The following is an 18779-nucleotide window of genomic DNA, read 5'->3' as shown; positions in this document are numbered from 1 at the left end:
AACATAATAATCTAAATCTGTACACTTTATCCCATTACACAGCCTGAGTATAAAGGGAGCAGTAAAACAAGTGTCTAGATCCAATTTGCTCTCTGTAGAAATAAAGGGGAAAAGATGGAGTACTTTGATTATTTTTGTTATGCATTTTACAATCTCACTAAAAATGTGCTAGGGGCTTGTGATGGGTACAAAATTCGAAGAGACTAGAAAGGGTTAACAAACTGTGGTGAGCATAATCAGCCCTGCATGCCACACCTGGAGTGGGTTTCAGGCCTGTAGGAAGGGGATGAAAAGGAGGTAGCTGGCTAGGAAGGTGAGCAGACCAGCTAGAAATTGAGCAGGATTGTGGCTGGTAAGAGCTTCTCAGGAAAGAAAGTAGGCTAGACACTGGTCTGTTTGGATCAGAGAACCTGCTTTGGGGTTTTAAGGTAGGCTATGGCAAGGTCCCCTACCTAAGGGGAAGGACAGGGTCTGAGCCCAGAGAGTGAGCAGATGCATAACATCAGAGGGGCTAAAAATGGTTTGTTTTGGGATGGGGAGCCCACTACCCTGAAGGGGGTGGGAATTGAACTTTCATAGTAGCTCAGCCCACTAGCCAGGATATCTACCACTGTTAGCTGGAAATGCTTTTGGGGAAACTGAGACAGGGTAGCTGGAGCACTGTGCCTGGGTAGAAGGGATGAGCTGAAAACAATGCTGTATACACATAGGAAGGCACAGGTTGGGCCCTAAAGAGTGTATATTCTGATGGAAGATGTGGTACAAAAAGTGAGAGCTACATGAATGGGGTGGGAGATTAAGAAGATGGGGTTGTGTGTGCTAAGCTTGTTACAAGATAGTCTACAACAGGTACAAAACTAACTAAAATCCTCTCGCAGGACAAGGGGCTGTCTGTCTCAGACAACCACCCACAGCACAAGTCCCCTCCACAGCAAGCCTGAAACCAGGGGCTTCCAGGGATGTGAAATAAACTCCCATTTCCCACCTTTCTGACTCTCTCACATACCCAGACAAGCAAGCTGAGTGCATGAACAGACAGCTGGCAGCATCCCTCAGGTGGCAGGAATGCTGGTGGGGAAGAGAGGTCTGCTTGTGCCTTCTAAGGGGCGAAAACATCGCTGAGGATGTCCAGGATCAAAAGGACACAATGTCTGGTTCCATTGATGTCACGGGGATCGAGAGGCTACAAGCCTTTTTGAGCCATTCTTTTCCCCATCCTGCTTGTGCAGCAGCTCTGGCTTCTGCTATTGCAGCTTTTGGCTCTCAAAGGACTGGCCCTGCCCTTTTTTCCCTAACCCTTCCCCAGTGGTGTCTGAGTCCTGGATAGTGGAGGTTTCATCTGTACTAGTCCCTGATGATAGCTCAGTGCCCTCTCTCTGATCACCAAGATTTTCAAAGGTACTCAGCTGCCTAAAGATGCAGATAAATGCAAACAAATCCGCAGATAACTTGCACAAAAACAAGGTACATGTTGGGAAAGGGCCCTCGAGTCTGCATTATGCCACTCGGGAAGTGGCTGCTTAATTTGCTTTGTTGCCAGGATGCTGCATGAGTTTCTTTTTACCCTGTGCCAATCTTCCTCTGTGAGGCCTGGCCCCATGAAAAATCACACATTTTCTTGTCCTCTTCCAGTTCCTTTCTTGGTATCCACCTGCCATTTTAAGGGGCTAAGTGGCCAGCTGGGGAACTGAGGGAATTATTTGCCCTATCAACTGTTGTCAGATCTGTGATATGTTTTGCAAAACTACAACCACTTATAACAGCAAGGAAACAAGTGCCAGTGCTGCTTTTTGAATTCAGAGTGAATTGAATTAAAATGCTAAGGTACTTATATGGCCCGCAGTACCTGAGCAGCTCACCCTATAGTCCTCCTCATAATGCCCTCATGAGGTAGGGAAGTGCTGCTATTTCCATTGTTCACAAGGGGAACTGAGGCACAAAGGCCCAGATCCTCAAAGGTATTTAAGCACCTAGCTCCCATTGATTTCAATGGAAGTTAGGCACCTAAATACTTTTTTGAGCATCTGGGCCTAAATGACTTGGTCCAGGTCATACAGGAACTCCACAACCAAGCAAGGAATTGAATCTGAGTCTCCTAACCACTGGACATTCTTCCTCATCCCTGTGCCTGAAATCGGGTAACGGCCACAATTCCTACTTTCATCCATTGGCCTGAACTGACTAAACTTTCCTGTAATGCAAATAACACAGTGATCTTTTAAGAGTGAGACATGCTCCAGGAAATGAGCCATCCTGAGCATTACTTTTCATCAAGGACTAATAAAGCATCTCAGTGAGTTCATTATTGGAATCTTGATAACACTTGGGTATAAGCAAACACATTTGGCTGTAGAGTGCACTACTCTATCCTCACTACTCAGCCCTCTATATATTGGGTTTTAAAGAGATGCAGTTAAGAAGCCAATTACATGCAATGAATGGTAGTATAGAAACAGGAGCATCTATGTAAAAACTCTCTGCTTTCTATGTGTGGAGAGGTGTGGTATTTTTTTCCTCTATTTCAGAGATGGATTTGGTTTAAACACAACATGGATGCAAATATTTATTGTGGGTTTTGATGAATCTCAGAAGCATCAGCTGAAGGTCCTCCATTCTTGGTTAATTGCTTTCAGCTGAAAGCTTCTGAATAGATAATATTAACTACTGCTGAAGTGTGTGTGCTGAAGTGGGATTTGCTGCTGCATTTGTCCTAATTATTAATATAAACCCCAACAGAAGAAGAATATATCTTTTATTAAGACTAACCCTAAGGAATCTGGCAATTTTCTCAACAGCTCTACATTAACTTCATAAAGTAGAATTTTTTTAAAATCTACTTTGTCTGTTAATTCCATTTCCTTTACCACAAACAATACTGTCTTTGGCGTGCAACAAGATGAGTGGCCGTTGAAGAAAATATATACACACGTTGGCTCTCGATTATTCCTGATGGGGAAAGTAACTGCACACAACCTCTCATTAACTAACTTAAAGCATAAAATAGCTAAAATTTCATTGGCAATAGCTACAAGGCTGCACTACTGTGTGTCCTGAAAACAGTCATCTGCATCTTTAATTACATATTAACTGGAAAAAATTGATTGTGCAGTTTATATCACAAAAATATCAGGAAATGCCTTGGCATGTTCAGGTCTCAATAGCAATGTCCCCAAGGCCGCACTGCGTATCTTTTATGTTTTGTGGAATATATCTTAAGTTAAGGTCTTAATATTGGGGCCAGATTTTCAAAAGAACTCGGTGGTCAACATGCTGAATTCTTTTGAAAATGCAGTCCTAAGTGCCTAATCCTCAGAGATGCTGAACACTCATTTGACATTTATTGGAGCTGCAGGTGCTAACATCTCTGAAAATCAGGCCCTAAGACCTCAATCCTCTAAGAACAGACCCTTGTTCCCTCATGGAATCCCACCCAGTGCAGCTTATTTACTTACTTGCAAGCTCAGGACTCTATCCTGTTGGTAGGGCACCACCTGCCTGCAACTCTTTGCAAGATCTTTCCCATCCTCTTCTGTTCAACCCAGTGGACCCCTAAGCAGATATTCTTTTCCTTCCTCTGCCACTTCAGGCTTCTTCATAAAGATGATTCAATTGGTATGATGATATGCTTAACTTTAGAAACCTTCAGTTAAGAGAAAGATGCCTTTCCTCAAAAGTAGTTTGCAGCTGTGTAAGTTGCTGCTTTTTTCAGTTTTTATAATGGAAAAAAGTGTCATGTGACTGACGAAACTTCTGGTCTCAAAGGAGGGCGATTTGCGTCTCATGTGAATCTTGCTGTGTTGCAGGTGCGTGCCCAGACTTTGAACCTCTTTGTTGGATCCTGTTGGCTTAGTATAGAAATGAGATTGAGTGGTGGTTATAATGCTCCATTTTATGTACATGTTCCTGAGGGTCTTTGGGTGGGGGGAGGGAGAAGGGTGAGAAGCTGAAGTTGTAAAGAATCACAGACTTAACAGTGAAATGTTAAGTGAGGCAGCAACCATGTGCTTTCAACTTTCTAAGCAGGAACTGTCAAATTTCTGCTTTTATAGCCCAATGGCAAAACTCTCAAATCTGGCTGCCTCAAGTTGAGCTTCCAAGGCCACAGTTAGTCTTCTCCATAATAGCCTTATTTGTATAGCAGCTAAGCTCCTGCAGCTCTCACTAGTTCAAAGTATATAGGCCAGATTCACTGCTGGTGCATATCAGCATATCTCCATTGACTTCAGTGGGGCTATGCTGATTTACATCAGGTAAATATCTGGCCCTTTAAGATTCATTTAATAATCAACTAATCTAAGTAAGTATATTTGTAACCTGAAGGGTAAAAGAGTATTATTATGTAAGTTTGTTAATGTGCAACACTAAGCAAGAGGGATACCTTGCAAAGTCAGATGCAAGCTTAGTCAAATGCTGAGTCGGTTGCATGCACCTGTTTAACTTGCAAATTTTATAATTGTACATGAAGTTTTAGTTGCAAAAATAGTTCAGTGTTTATATTTAATGTAAACTATGCCAGAAAAGATTGCAGATAGGTTTATTTTCTTGTTTTACAACTGCAGCATGCACAGAAATAGCCAGTTAACCCTCCAAAGAGCAAGATTGAGCCATGAGGATAAACTATCTTTGGAGTCCAGAGTGCCATTACCAGTGCCTGGAAGGATATAGTTCTGTTTTCAGATGTGGTTCAGACTAAATCCTACAATAAAATAGCACTACAGTCCCCGGTGCATGAGTTCCTTCCCAACCCTCCAAAGACAAAAACAGACTGAGATCTTAGATCTCAGGTTTTAGAGGTCATGCCAAATGAAAACACTGAAAGGTGCTGTATAAGCCCAGCTATATCCCCATAGATTCTGAGTGTACCAGGGTATATGGTCCTGTTTAAAATCCAAACCATGCTCCTTTTGAACTTCTTTATGACTGTCCAATGGTACTACATGGACAGTTTCAATGATATAAAGTCATTGTCCACAGAGGAGATTTTTCCTGACATAAACCAAATCTAAGCAAAGCCTTCCTCAGCATTTCCCCCTTGCATCCAACCACCTAAAGAAACTCCTGAGATCCTCCTGAAAAGGAAAATTATATCATTGCAATGTACTGGGCTTTGGCTTGTGCATTGCCCCAAGAATACTTACTAGAGTTACGGAATGAGTTATTCATGTCCTAAGATCTCTGAGAGTGAAAGTGCTTTATTTACTTGAATGATACCTTGATTGCTGCAGTCACAAGAGTGTCTAAAACTGCCTGTCTTTGCTACAGTCCATCTGTTAAGGGCCTTAAGGATTCCATTAAATATAGAAAACTATTAAACCCTCCTTCCAGTTCAGGCTTGCTGGGATTCGCACTGGATGCCTGAATGTTCACTGGCCCAAAAGGGGAGCCATTTAAAAAAAAAAAGTCGCTCTGTTCCTTTGATCACCCAGAAGTGTTTATAACGGTTGTCAATAGCCCAGTACCTTGCTGTCCACTTGGCAGGCCTGTTTTACAGAAACGTCCAGAAATGCTTTCTGGATGAAAGAAGAGAGGTAAACATTAGGAAAGTGGCATGCATTTCCTTGTATAGGTTATGGCCCATAGAATGGAGGGAAACCCAATATTGTTAGAATCTCTCTCCTTTAGAAACCTGCCTGTTCCAGAGAAGCTGGAGTTGGATGCCTCCAAACCTAGATTATGGTGTTTTGTTTATCTACCCGAGAGTAAGAGGGGAGCCTACCGAAGGTCCCTGTAAGAGCTTATCTATATGCAGAAGCTGTACAAGTATATCACAAGATATGATGTTGCACTGATATAGTTAAACCAGTGCAACTTCCTGTATGTAGTGCTAGCCTCTGTAAACAAAGTAAAGCTGCCTCAGTCTGGAAAGCTCTATCTACCTGCAGGTTCTACCAGGTACAGGCAGCAGCAAACCCCAGAAGAAGAAGAAACCCAATGTATGCCCACTTCTGTCCAGTCAGATTGTGCTCTGCTTTATCTGAGCATGGATGTGCAGGTCCCAGGGGAGGTATTCCCTCCTGGGCAGTGAAATATACTGAAAGTTCTAAGATACCTTTTCTGTATGTATTCAAGGTCCCTGCATGATGGTAACTTCCAGTGCCATCGGAGCTTGGTCTATGTCTGAGCTGAAAAGTGCAAGCTGGGAGATAGTCTATTTGAGATCCACTCAGGTTTTGCTGCTTCTATGGTACTCTGAAAATCTTGGGACATTTCTGCTGTGGGTCCTATGTGTGACCATGACTATCTAACACGTTTGTAAACATCACTGCCTTTGTCTACTCTGGATCCTAAATGGTGTTTAAATATGTGTTAACATGTTTTAGCTGACATGTTTTAAACCACCACTCCTTCTCCTCGTCTTGCCAGGTCTATAAAGCACAGACTGAGGCTGAGGGAGCAACCTGTACCTGGAGGATTCTAGACACAGGCAAGCCAAGGATGTCAAAGCTGTAGAGGAAACAGAAGAAACTCTGAGGAACTTGGTAACTGGAACCTCAGGGCTGGTGTGGTGGTTTGATTTGTTTTATGGGAATTAAGCGCTAATCCTTTTCCAAAAGCTCAGACTGAAGTTGAAACTGTGCACTTGTGCACCAGTTAAAGGCTTATCTTCACCCTAAGGAAATTGATTATACCTCGACAAAACTGATCTGTTCCAAAGTACAAGACACACAGATCTGTAAATCTGAAACTTCATAATTGTAACTGGTTATTCTTTCTTCAAATAGTCTATTGACGCTCAAGTGTGAAGGGCTGCATTTTGCTTTCCAGGCTATCTATGTGCAGCAACAAATGAAATCCTGAGCCTCAAGTAGTAGAAATGGGAGGGCATTAATTTAAACACACAATGACTGTATGTTAATATAATTTCATTCTGATTTGAAACCTTTCTGCCAAAAAAAAAAAAAACCAGACTAAACATGAAGATTTTCTTTGCAGAAGGCAATCGAGAGAGAGAGAGAGAACCCATGGTAAATGGCATTGAACAGATGAGTAGAATCGGGTGGGAACTAGATTTCCATTTCACAGGAAATTTTGCAGTTTCCACCAAAAAAAATATAATGCAAAATGGAACAAAACCAAAAAATTTCCCCCAAAACAAATTTGTGAAAATCTTTTGGATCAAACAAAATTTCTTTTGATCAAAGAAAAACACTTTTTGTTCCAATTTCAACCTTTTTAATGTTTGTTATATTTTTTTAAACAAATCTTGTTTTGAAAATTCATTTTGAAACAAAATTTCAAAACATTCCAGTCAGAAAATGTCAAAACAGCTTCATTTTGGCTTTTTCCAAAATAAAATTGTCAAAATGGGCATTTTTTAAAAGGTTTTTATTTAGTTTGAAAATATCTTGCTTAAATTTATTTTTCGAACCAGCTCAAAATGAACTGAAGTGCCTTTGGAACTGTGGGAATGGACACCAGCAAACACTACTCCTCTGGCTGTTACTGAAGATGCTGATGCCATTAAGATCCAACCTGTTTGCCATCACTCAGACCAATGTTATAACATGGTTCCTTTGCATGTAGAAACCTCTCTAGTGCTGCAATAGTGTTTCCTTTTGATACAGCTGTGTTGTCCTAGAATCACTCTAATTCTAGGAGTGAAAATACTTGATGTTTTGTTGATCCTTGTGCTTCTTTGTGGGGAGAAGGAATTATGTTTGAGTTTGTCAAACTGCAAAATGTTCTTGCATGTTACCAAACATCAAAACATTATGGCAGGGCATAATCACTTTAAGAGTTTAAAACCAATCCACCCCCCACCCCTTTCGGGTTTTTTTTTTGGTTTTAATGATTCTGTAAAGAGGCTGTGACAGCTGGGCAGGAGCAGAATAGCCCTTGCTGTGAGTTCAATGTCAGTCTTAAATGGTTAACGATAACCACACTCAAAGTTTAGCTGTCTGTGCCTTTTAAACTAATAACCAAACACACACAAAGTAACTGCTTAAGCACAGAGTTCAAGCAAAGTTCTGATCTGGCCAGGAGTCCTGGGCTATTACTGAGGAACTCTTTTTCCAGTCCCAGGCTCACTCGGCAGTGCCCTTCAGAAGAAGTGAGCAAACTTACTTAACTGGCCTGCCAGCTTCCTGTTGGTCAGTGTTGCCTTCTGGGCCTCTGGAGGACTACGGCTCATGGCTAGCCCTGCCTGAGCAGGTTTTCCGTAAGCCCGGGTGTCTGGGCACTGGTGCCTGCAGCAGGAGGCAGAGAAGGCTAGATAGACCCAGTAACACAAGCCCTCATGGCTAGATTGCTTCCACAGCTTGAAGCAAGTAACAAAGGAACTGTATATTATAACCTGACTCAATAAATGAGTAATGCCCCCACACCAGCTCTTACATAGACATGCACTTCTGTATATACAAATGCAGGATATTCATAAGTGCATGCAGTACATAGGGGTAGAATCCCATCTACCAATCCTGACAGATGAGTAGGCTTTCTATCCACACAGTCAACCACAAAAAGAGTCTTTGCATTCTGTGGACCTTTCCGTTTTGTCACATTAGCCAGGTACTGATGTCACTCCACTGAAATTGATGGAGTTACACAGTGTAAAACCAGCATGGGAGAATGGCGAATCAGGCTGTATATCTGGACTCTTTCTGGGAGTTTTGCCATTGATTTCAGTGAGGCCAGGATACCACCCTGTGTTTTCTGTCATCTTGGGTGTTGTTAACCTTTCACTGTTCAGTGTCAGTCCATTGGTCCCCATATCTGCTATCCCTTCAAATTCCTAGCTGGCTTTGTTTGGTTAGTTGTTATGAAGAGTCAAAGATCAGTGCACAGAGATGTCTTGTGCCATATTTGCTAAATGGCCAGCTGAACTGGGAGGCAATGAAGACCAGAGTTCAGTCCTGGAACTTTGTCTTTGCTTTGGATAATTTGTACCACAACCTTAATTCCTTATTCTTTGCATACCCAAAAGCCCCTTTGACTTCAGCGGGAAATCTTGGTGCACTAAGGATACAGGCTCAGATCTTTTTATAGTGTGTATTTGTTTGCCTGGGAATATCTATCCAGTGAACTGTAAATGTTCCTACAGATTGATATGTATTTAATTATGCTAACTAATTTTGAAAATGTATATTGCAATCATTCCAGATTTATGGCCACATAACTGATTGCAGGACATGGCCCAAGGTTCCTGCATTGGGGGATCTGCAACCTAAAGTCATGATCCTACAACCATACATGTACTTAATATTAAGCACAAGTCAGCAGAGGGATGTTACTTACACACGCTCTGAACTTTAAGTGTGTAAGTGTTCGCAGGATTGAAGCATAAAATTAGAACAGAACAAAACAAAAAATCAAAACCAGGGGAATAATGCTCTGTGGGGAAAACGGAATGGAAAAGTGGTTTTGCTTCATGGATTTCTTGTTTGATACATTTTTAAAATGTAACTTGTGTATATAGCAGGTGTAGAATCACCTTTCAGTGGTGTATTAGGACTTTAAAACCAGATCCTCACCTGGCATAGACATGAAGTCAATGGAGCTACATCAGCTTACAGCAAATGAGGATCTGCCCAAAAGCTTCTGCATAAGATGTGGTTTCTAAGGGAGGAGTCAAATGAAGCATGTGGTCTATTGGAATACAAAAAGAGGGATACAGCTCTAGGTATGAAGGCCAGAGGGAAGAAACCCTTCACTGCCATTGCATTCTATCCTGTTGCTCTATCTTAGCGCATGGATCATATGCCCAAGAAATTTGTAAAAGCTATTAGAGTGCATTCTGTCTAACCAGCAGCCATGCAGGAGCCTTAAACCAATGCACTGCAAAGCTTTAGCACCTTTTAATTTTGAAAGTGTTACTGAACATGTGCTCTAGGAATGAGTCTTTTAAAATGTTAACATCTCAATCTTTTTTTCTTTGAAATGTGGGAACTTGACTTTGAATTCTTTAAATGGACCACATTTTTTATTATTGTGTGTGTATGTATATAAAATTGGCCCGTTTAAAGAATATATGTATATAACTTTAATTGGGGCGGGGGGGATATTGTAAATTGAGGCCCTGTGGGTCAAGTTTCAGTGAATTTTTATGCCTGGGTCAAACTCATAAACCGCCTGACAATAGAATTTTATAATAGAAATGCTGATACTACCTTAACTCTAACAGCAGAAATGTGCTGCTATAATTTTCTTTGCTAGTTAATCTCCTGGTACAATAACCGCTGTTGCCTTGGGGAATTTTAAATCTCTATAGGAGGGAGGGTGGGGAAAGCGTTCTCTTGCGGGTGTGAAAAGAGGATAATAAACCAAATTAATATCAGAGGTGATTTCATGGAGTCTTTAGAGCATATTAAACGAAGTGCTTTCATGTGCTAAGCATTCCAGAGGTACTATTCTCAGTTCTTTGCTTTATATGTACATTTAAAGAGTTGTTTCCTGACACAGGTAGGTGGAAATGTAGTTCTTTTGACTTCTAATTTTTGTTCTTGTCATGTATCTCTTGGATCCCAAGGTCACCCAAGCTAAGCTCTTCCCACAGAGAGCTGGTTTTTGACTGACACAATGCCGCACTCTCCTTTCTGGTAGATCCTCATGCAGGCATCCATAATTCTCTTTATTGTTCATTTGAAATGCAACTTTCTTATCTCTGCACAGCAAAAAGGGCTGGTCGCCCTGTCAGCAGGGACTTGTGGAGCAGCAGCACCATCTGCTGGATTATTCCAGCATGGTTCACCTTTGCAGCAATACCCAGGTGATCACTGGTTTCGCTGCTGTTTGCAATGTATTCTGTTTGTTTCTGTGCAGGATAAGATGATCACTTCACCATAGCATATCTGTGTAACTTGTTACCGACTTAAGGCCAAGTTCTGCCCTCAGCTGTGTCTACACAGCTTCTCCTGACTTCAGGAAGAGCTGCATCCAACCAATCTCGGGACAGAATTAGGTCCTTGGGGAAGATGAGATCATCTAAATTTGTGTCCCTTTACCAAAGCACAAGGTGGGATTTGCAGGACCTCAGACAGACACAGAAGCAGGCCCCACTGCCTTGGTCTCCATCTTCTTTCTCTTTCCCTACAACCAGCAATCTTTCCAGCTTGATTTTTTTTTCTCCTCCCTCCACTCAGACCTATTTTTCCAATTTGTCCCCAGTTTATTTCCTTGTCCTTTCTCCCACTCTTTCCAGCTTCTCTTCCTCTCTCCCACCCTTTTCCTTGCTGCTGACTCCCAATATGCCTCCTTTATTTTTATTTTCTTTTTTCATATGCCCCTTTCCTTCAGCCATGTTTCCCCTTCCATTCTTACGAAGAGATCCAAATGCAAGTGAGGCAACCAGCCAGGTCCTGGCAATCTTGCTAACACTAAAGCTCCATGATTCCCTATTGTGCTTCCCTCTGCTCTTGTGCTGATCCATTTGTACTCAAGCAGCACCGCGTATATCCAAAATTACACTCACCCCTTGCTGGCCTTCCTTAATGCAAGAGGCAGCGAGAGGGATCCTACTTCTACCTGTATACTACAGCTGACATGGTCTAAACTGACCTACTCGCAGAGGCATTTATGGCCCTGGACTCCCCCCGGGCCTGGCCCACAATAACATGTGGCAGTAGCCCTGTTCTTTGCTACCTACATTCAAGGTTATGTAGCCCCCTGGCTTCTTGATACACAATCAAGGAGGTCAAAGGAAAGCTTCCACCAGAAAGGAAAGCTTCATTGGATTTCTTGTCTATCTTCTTGACTGGAATAGGGCCTATTTGCAAACCAGGGAATCATCCATGGCACCAAAATGTATGGCTGGCTTCTGCTTGTGCTTGTGCACAAAAAAAGGGTCATCTGACAAGTGGTGAGCTTTCACTGCAAGCAGAGAAGTGCAAAGCACCAGAGCAAACCCAGCTGATGGACATGTGCTCATCTGTAAAGGGTCATCTGTGCTCATCTGCTCATCACAAAACAGAAACAACTACTTGGGCTGCAGCTGACTGACCAACTAATTGTTATTAATGAGAATCACAGAGGAAAGCAATTAAGCCTTGTTTGGGTAGCCTCTACTGTGTGCTTTTTGTATTGGAGGTGGTGTTTTTGCTCACACAGCATTTGCATTGTGCTGCAGAGGAGCAATAGGGTTTCTTCTGCATTCTGCTACAAGGCATAAATCTATTCAAGTTCCTGATTAAGTATGATTACCTGTTACCAAAGAGATATTGAGCAATAGATGGTGTACAAAGTCTCTTCTTTTTGTATGGGGCTGCTGGAACCGTGCGGCTTTTACAATCTCCTGAGCTGGTTTTTGCATTTGCAAAGTTGGATTTGATTTGTAGACATCCTTTGTTTTTCACTTTTTGCAACAGAGATTCATTTAAAAACAAAGTTTTCCACCCATAGAGAAACCTGTGCTGTGTATAAGATACTCACTCCTACAATAGTATGGTATAAATCAGGGGTTCTCAAACTGGGGGTTGGGACCCCTCAGGGAGTCATGAGGCTATTACATGGGGGGATTGTGAGCTGTCAGCCTCTACCCCAAACCCTGCTTTGCCTCCAGTATTTATAATGGTGTTAAATATATATATAAATTATATAAAAATGTGTTCTTAATTTATAAGGGAGGGTCGCACTCAGGGGCTTGCTATGTGAAAGCGGTCACCAGTACAAAAGTTTTGAGAACCACTGGCATAAATACGTGTGTGTGTGTGTGTGTGTGTGTGTGTGTGTGTGTGTGTGTGTGTGTGTGTGTTTATATATTTAGTGAGAGAGAGGGAGATAAAATCACATCTATCCTGTCATAAGCAATTTTCTCTTTTCCATTCCTTCAGCCAGTCTGCTCATTGGAATAAAAACACAATCAAGTCTGAGTTCACGTTAAACTTCTGAACCCACAGTGTTTCAGTGGGTTCCAAATTAGGCAAAACAAGTTCACCCGTTCCTAATATTGGATTCATACCAATTTGAAAATCTGGTTGAAGGATGCCCCTATGTGTGTACACCAGTTCAAATAGTGCTTCCATCTCCTGGACAAAGAGCTGAGCTTTACCTTGGTTAGCACCTCTTTATCCCCTCCCACCAAGCCTCTCCACTTTTGTCTAACTATGTCCTTTCAAAAATTCCATGTGGATCCCACAATTGCTGTTTAGCACTATCCATCTTCCAGTTTGTGGCTGCAGGGAAGGGATGGCTCTGAGATCATGGCAGAGGGAAGAATGTGCCAATCAGTGTGTTCAGCAGCAGAACTACAGGGACCTAACTTTGGAGGCAGGAAGCCAGACCTGGAGTGAAACTTGGTCCAAAAACACAACTGGTGAGAAACACATAGTTGACCTTAAATGACTCCTGAGGCTAATTATTCATCTCACAGCACAAGATTCCAAATACTTGTTTACATTCATGAAGGCCTGAGAGACCCAGGCAGTGTCTCACCGTCTGACAATTTATTGCTGATGGGAACAGTTCCTCCTAATCAGCTTGCTCTAACTGTGCAATAAAAGGCATCTGCAGATAACTGGGGTTTGCCATTACTTAACAGGCTAGCTCCACCGCTGTGAGCTGCAGTTGTGATTGTGAAGATTTGGACGGAAGAAGACACTGCCATTTATCGCTTGTTGTTAATCTGGGTCAATGGTCACTCTAGCTTGTTGTTCTGAAACTATATTTGGCTTCCCTGTCCCTAGCTATAGTTCCTGAAGCAACAGCAACCCAGCTTCCGTTTAAGAATAAATATTTCTACTCATGCTTTTGTGAAGAGATGAAGCGTGATTTATCTGCAGTAGTGATCAAACCTATTGGCTTCTTGGCTTGAAATTCTGCTAGTTTTAAGAAAACCGCCTTATGTTAAAAATAGGAGAAAGGGAAATATGTAGTGTTTGTTTCCAAGCTTCAGCTGTAGAAGGAGGAAGACTGGGTGTAGAGGTAGGAGAAGTAAAATTGTTGGGAGGACAGAGATTTAGTGGACATTGATAGACATTTACTGGCCATCAGAATCTGTATTGAGCCAAGGCGGGCACTTCCATAGGACCTACTTGGGGAGCTACTAGCACTATGGACAGATCCTTGACCAAAAGCTTTTTGGGGCTATTGTACGAGCCAATTTCCCCTATGTCCATATCGCAGGTTTCCAGAGGTGAGGCCACCAGGACTTTAGGAAAAGGTGTATATTCCCATTCCCTCCTATTATAACTTGTGGCCCAGACCTTCTGGACCAGCTAAGATGTAACAGGTGCAAATCCAGACTAGAGGCAAGGTGGCTGTTTCCCATCTTTGTTTTCCTTAGATCCTGATTAAGAGTTAACTTGTCCTAAGATGAGCTGGCAAAGCACTTATCTCATGGCCTGTAATGGAGTGCTGTTAATAGCTTCCATTTGGGCTCTATGGGAGCCAGCATCCTGCTCACTTAGAACCCAGGAAGGAGAGCAGGCAGTATAAAAGGCTAACCCAGGGAGCAGGATCACTGCAGATATGATTGTATTGTAGCTGGCATGTAAAAAAGGAAACAAACACACATAGTGAAAGGTTTCAGAGGGATAGCCCTGTTAGTCTGTGTCAGCAAAAACAACGAGGAGTCCTTGTTGCACTTTAGAGACTAACAAATTTATTTGGGCATAAGCTTTCGTGGGCTAGAACCCACTTTATCAGATGCATGCTACTGTATTTTCCACTCCATCCCCAAATTTCCTGGTACCCTATGCAGCTGTGTATTTTGCATATGGGTAGGGACAGCCCTGCCTATAGATAATATGTAGCAGCAATCAAAAACCTATGAGAATGTTAGAAACTATAAGGAAAGGGATAGATAAGACAGAAAATATCAATATGCCTATATATAAATCCTTGGTACGCGTACACCTTGAATACTGCATGCAGTTCTGGTTGTCCCATCTCAAAACAGTATCTTAGAATTGGAAAAGGTAAAACAAAGGGCAATGAAAATGATTAGGGGTATGGAACAGCTTCCATATGAGGAGAGATTAAAAAGACTGGAATTTTTCAGCTTGGAAAAGAGATGACTAAGGGGGGATATTATTGAGGTCTATAAAATCATGAATGGTGTGGAGAAAATGAATAAGGAAATGTTATTTACTCTTTCACCTAGCATAAGAACCAGGGATCACCCAATGAAATTAATAGGCAGCACATTTAAAGTAAACAAAAGGAAGTATTTCTTCACACAATGTACAGTTAACCTATGGAACTCTGCCAGGGGATGCTGCAAAGGCCAAAACAATAATAGGGTTCAAAAAAGAATTAGGTAAGTTCGAGGAGGATAGGTCCATCAATGGCCATCAGCCAATATGGTCAGGGATGCGACCCTGTGCTCTGGTTGTCCCTAGATTCTGACTGCCAGAAGCTGGGAGTGAATCACTCAATGATTGCCTGTTCTGTTCATTCCCTCTGAAGTTTTGGGCATTGGCCAGTGACAGAAGACAGGATGCTGAGCTAGATGGACCATTGGTCAGACCCAGTATGGCTGTTCTTATGTTGATAGTATTATGTGTGGGGAACACGGGTTTAAAGGAAAACAGAGAATGGATCAGCATTGTAGTGGGTATTCAAGTACAATACAGTGTCCCTCTGTGAATTAAGAGGAAAAATGAGGACTGTATCCCCTGTAATAGAGCCTTCAAGTAAATGTTAAAACAAGGGCTTGATCCTATGCGGTGGGGGAATGTCTTGAACTCCCACTAATGGGAGCTGACAGAAGAGTGCTCAGCACCTTGCAGGATTGGGTCCTAAAGAAAGAGTCTGCAAGTAAGTTGTGAACAGCAATCCCTCCGATGCTGCCACCAGCCAAGCCCCCGCTCTTACTGAGGATGGGATGGAAGTGAGAGACTTTCCTTTGGCCTGAATGTCGAATAGAAAACATTTGCCCTTCTGTATTCTTGTGGATGGGCTGAAGGCTAAACAAATGCTCAGTCAGAAGGCTTCCAAAAGAGGGAAGGACTTAAAAGGAATGACTACAACCCAGCTCCGGCTTTACAAAGAAAATGCATTACTAAAGCCTTCTCCGAATTGGTTCTAATGGGCATGCTGTGGTCCCAGAGCCCCCTAAACACAGATCCTGGCAAAGAGAAAATGGTTGAGTGATAATTGTGAGACAAGGGAAAGCTCTAAACAAAAGAGAGGGGCAAGGGGGCATGTATCTGTTCTGTTTATTCTTGACCTTGGGAATGACTGACGGGTGAAAACATAAGGGAATGAAATTTCCTGCCTCATGCTCTTGCTTGTCTGCAGAGTGCCTAATAGCACACACTACCCAATGGTTAGAAGCCAATGTGCCGAACTTGGTGCAATTTCCCTGATACTTATAAGCGCCAACTTGAAATCACTTGACTAAAGCACATATCTGCTATGAAATTATTGGTGTGTACTTGACATTTAAATTTATTAGCTGACACAATTTTTGTTGTACCATCTGCTACCCTGCACTAAACTTCCTGTAACTAAAGATGCACAAGCCCTGGAGAATTAGCATTAGGTAAAATAGATTCATTTAATATAATTGAACATAATTGTGCATGTAATGCTTTAAGTTAATATTACTCAACAGATGTGCAAATAATAGCAGCGTGATTCACCACCAACCATATGCTGGCGATCAGATAAAAACAGCGTTGTAACACTTAGCAAGACCGACTCGTTCTAGGGGATGAGTGGCTAGAGCAATGTATGGCAAGACAGGTATGGTTGTGACCTTGGAACGCTAATGTAGGTTTCAAGGAATGGTGATACTCTTAGTCTAGGAGAGGGCAGCTGTTATGCTTTTTCACCCTCTATTGGTTGGAAGATAATTAGTTAAAACTCTAAGGACCACTTCCAAATAGGCACCTGAGACTGTCCTAAGCACCAACTTTAAATGGTCCTTGTGTGGATTCCAGTACAATTTTGTTTCCTCTATAACACTTCAACTAGGTGAATGATATTACTTTGCTTTCCTGCAGGTCACTTCAAATTGTAGATGGCACCTACACTAAAATCACACATCCAAAACCCCCTGAACTTCATGCTGATTTGGGGGTCTGTTTTGTTTGTTTAAATCCTGATATGAATTTTTCAGCTTATACTTATATCGCCTTTAAATAAGCTTCATCTACATATCCTGTGCTAGGAGAGGAGTACTCCCAGCTATGAATGCAGTGCAACACTCATAAGGATTGTCATAAGACCAGGGAAATTATACCAGAGCCTACAGGGGGGCTAAAATTGAAATGTATGAAAAGTCCTCAGGGCTCCATTTAGACTGGCTAATGCTTGGGATCAAAGAGGTGACAGCTTCCTGTTTAATATGCCCTGAGAGAGGTATGACAGAGATGATTGCCTAGGGCATGGTTTGTTCTAAAACAAATGCATAAGAGAGATGTCAAAATATTGATCTTTAATAGTACCTGAATCTGATGCTAATTGCTATGGACCGGATTCTGCCATTATTGATTTTAATGGGACTTCCCGCAAAGTGAGGTATTGCTCGTTAGGAAAAAGGGTGGTGGAATCTGACCCATGGTAACTAGTATCCTACTGACTTCAATGAGTCTAATTCTTCAGGAGACAGCCTTGCAAAACTGTCATGAAAGCTTGGCATCATAAACACAAACACACTCGTCTCACGTGCTCTTTTTGTCACAACTGATTTAATAATAGATAAAAATAAATTTTACTTACCCAACAAAAGTTTCACTGCCTGGGGTGAGTAAATGAAATTTTGTAAGGTGGCTTTCATAGTAATTCACTTTTTTCTTAGTAATTAATTGATCTACTGTCCAATGTGCTAAGAATGTTGCAGGGGGGTTAACAAAACTTGATGGATTTCCCCCCTCTAGTCACCTGGGGCAGATTTACAATTACAAAGGTGTTCGAGCGCCTATAGATGCAGATAGGCACCTCATGGGAGTTTAAAATGAACCATGGATTTTCGGTGGGAGTTTGGCACTGTCATAAATATAAAGGGAAGGCTAACCACCTTTAAATCCCTCCTGGCCAGAGGAAAAACCCTTTCACCTGTAAAGGGTTAAGAAGCTAAGATAACCTCGCTGGCACATGACCAAAATGACCAATGAGGAGACAAGATACTTTCAAAGCTGGAGCGGGGGGAAACAAAGGGTCTCTCTGTCTGTGTGATGCTTTTGCTGGGACCAGAGCAGGAATGCAGGTCAGAACTCCTGTAAAAAGTTAATAAGCAATCTAGTTAGATTATGCGTTAGATTCTGTTTTGTTTAAATGGCTGATAAAATAAGTTGTGCTGAATGGAATGGATATTCCTGTTTTTGTGTCTTTTTGTAACTTAAGGTTTTGCCTAGAGGGATTCTCTATGTTTTGAATCTGATTACCCTGTAAGGTATTTACCATCCTGATTTTTACAGAGGTGATTCTTTTACTTTTTCTTTAAATAAAATTCTCTTTTAAGAACCTGATTGCTTTTTCATTATTCTTAAGATCCAAGGGTTTGGGTCTGTGTTCACCTATGCAAATTGGTGAGGATTTTTATCAAACCTTCCTCAGGAAAGGGAGTGTAGTGCTTGGGGGGGGATATTTTTCGGGGGGTGAGACGTTTCCAAGTGGCCACTTCCCCTGTTCTTTGTGTAACACTTTGGTGGTGGCAGCATTGAACCTAAGCTGGTAAGAATAAGCTTAGAGGATCTTTCATGCAGGTCCCCACATCTGTACCCTAGAGTTCAGAGTGGGGAAGGAACCTTGACAGGCATCCATCTGCATCTTTATATATTTTTAAGCTCCTATTCAGCAGTATTGAGCTTATGAGGAGTTCTGACATTAGTTTCAATGGGTGCTTCTTAGAACAGGGATGGTGTCTTCTGCGTTCTGCATTGCTTTGAATGCACTGTCAA

The 18779-nt window shown here is 41.9% G+C and overlaps 1 long non-coding RNA gene across 1 annotated transcript in view; it reads left to right on the top strand.

Moving 5' to 3' along the window:
* The first annotated feature begins 3652 nt into the window (after positions 1–3652).
* The window catches only part of LOC122460371, a 39163-nt gene continuing 24036 nt past the window's right edge, over positions 3653–18779 (top strand). The window contains exons 1-2 of the long non-coding RNA XR_006281635.1: positions 3653–3803; positions 6364–6479. This is a non-coding gene — a long non-coding RNA (uncharacterized LOC122460371). The remainder of the gene's footprint in view (positions 3804–6363; positions 6480–18779) is intronic.

This window comes from Dermochelys coriacea, chromosome 5 (assembly GCF_009764565.3).
Source record: "Dermochelys coriacea isolate rDerCor1 chromosome 5, rDerCor1.pri.v4, whole genome shotgun sequence".
Taxonomy (NCBI): Eukaryota; Metazoa; Chordata; order Testudines; family Dermochelyidae; genus Dermochelys; species Dermochelys coriacea.
The sequence above is the reverse complement of the archived record's forward strand: the minus strand, read 5'-3'. Positions and strand labels throughout refer to the sequence as shown.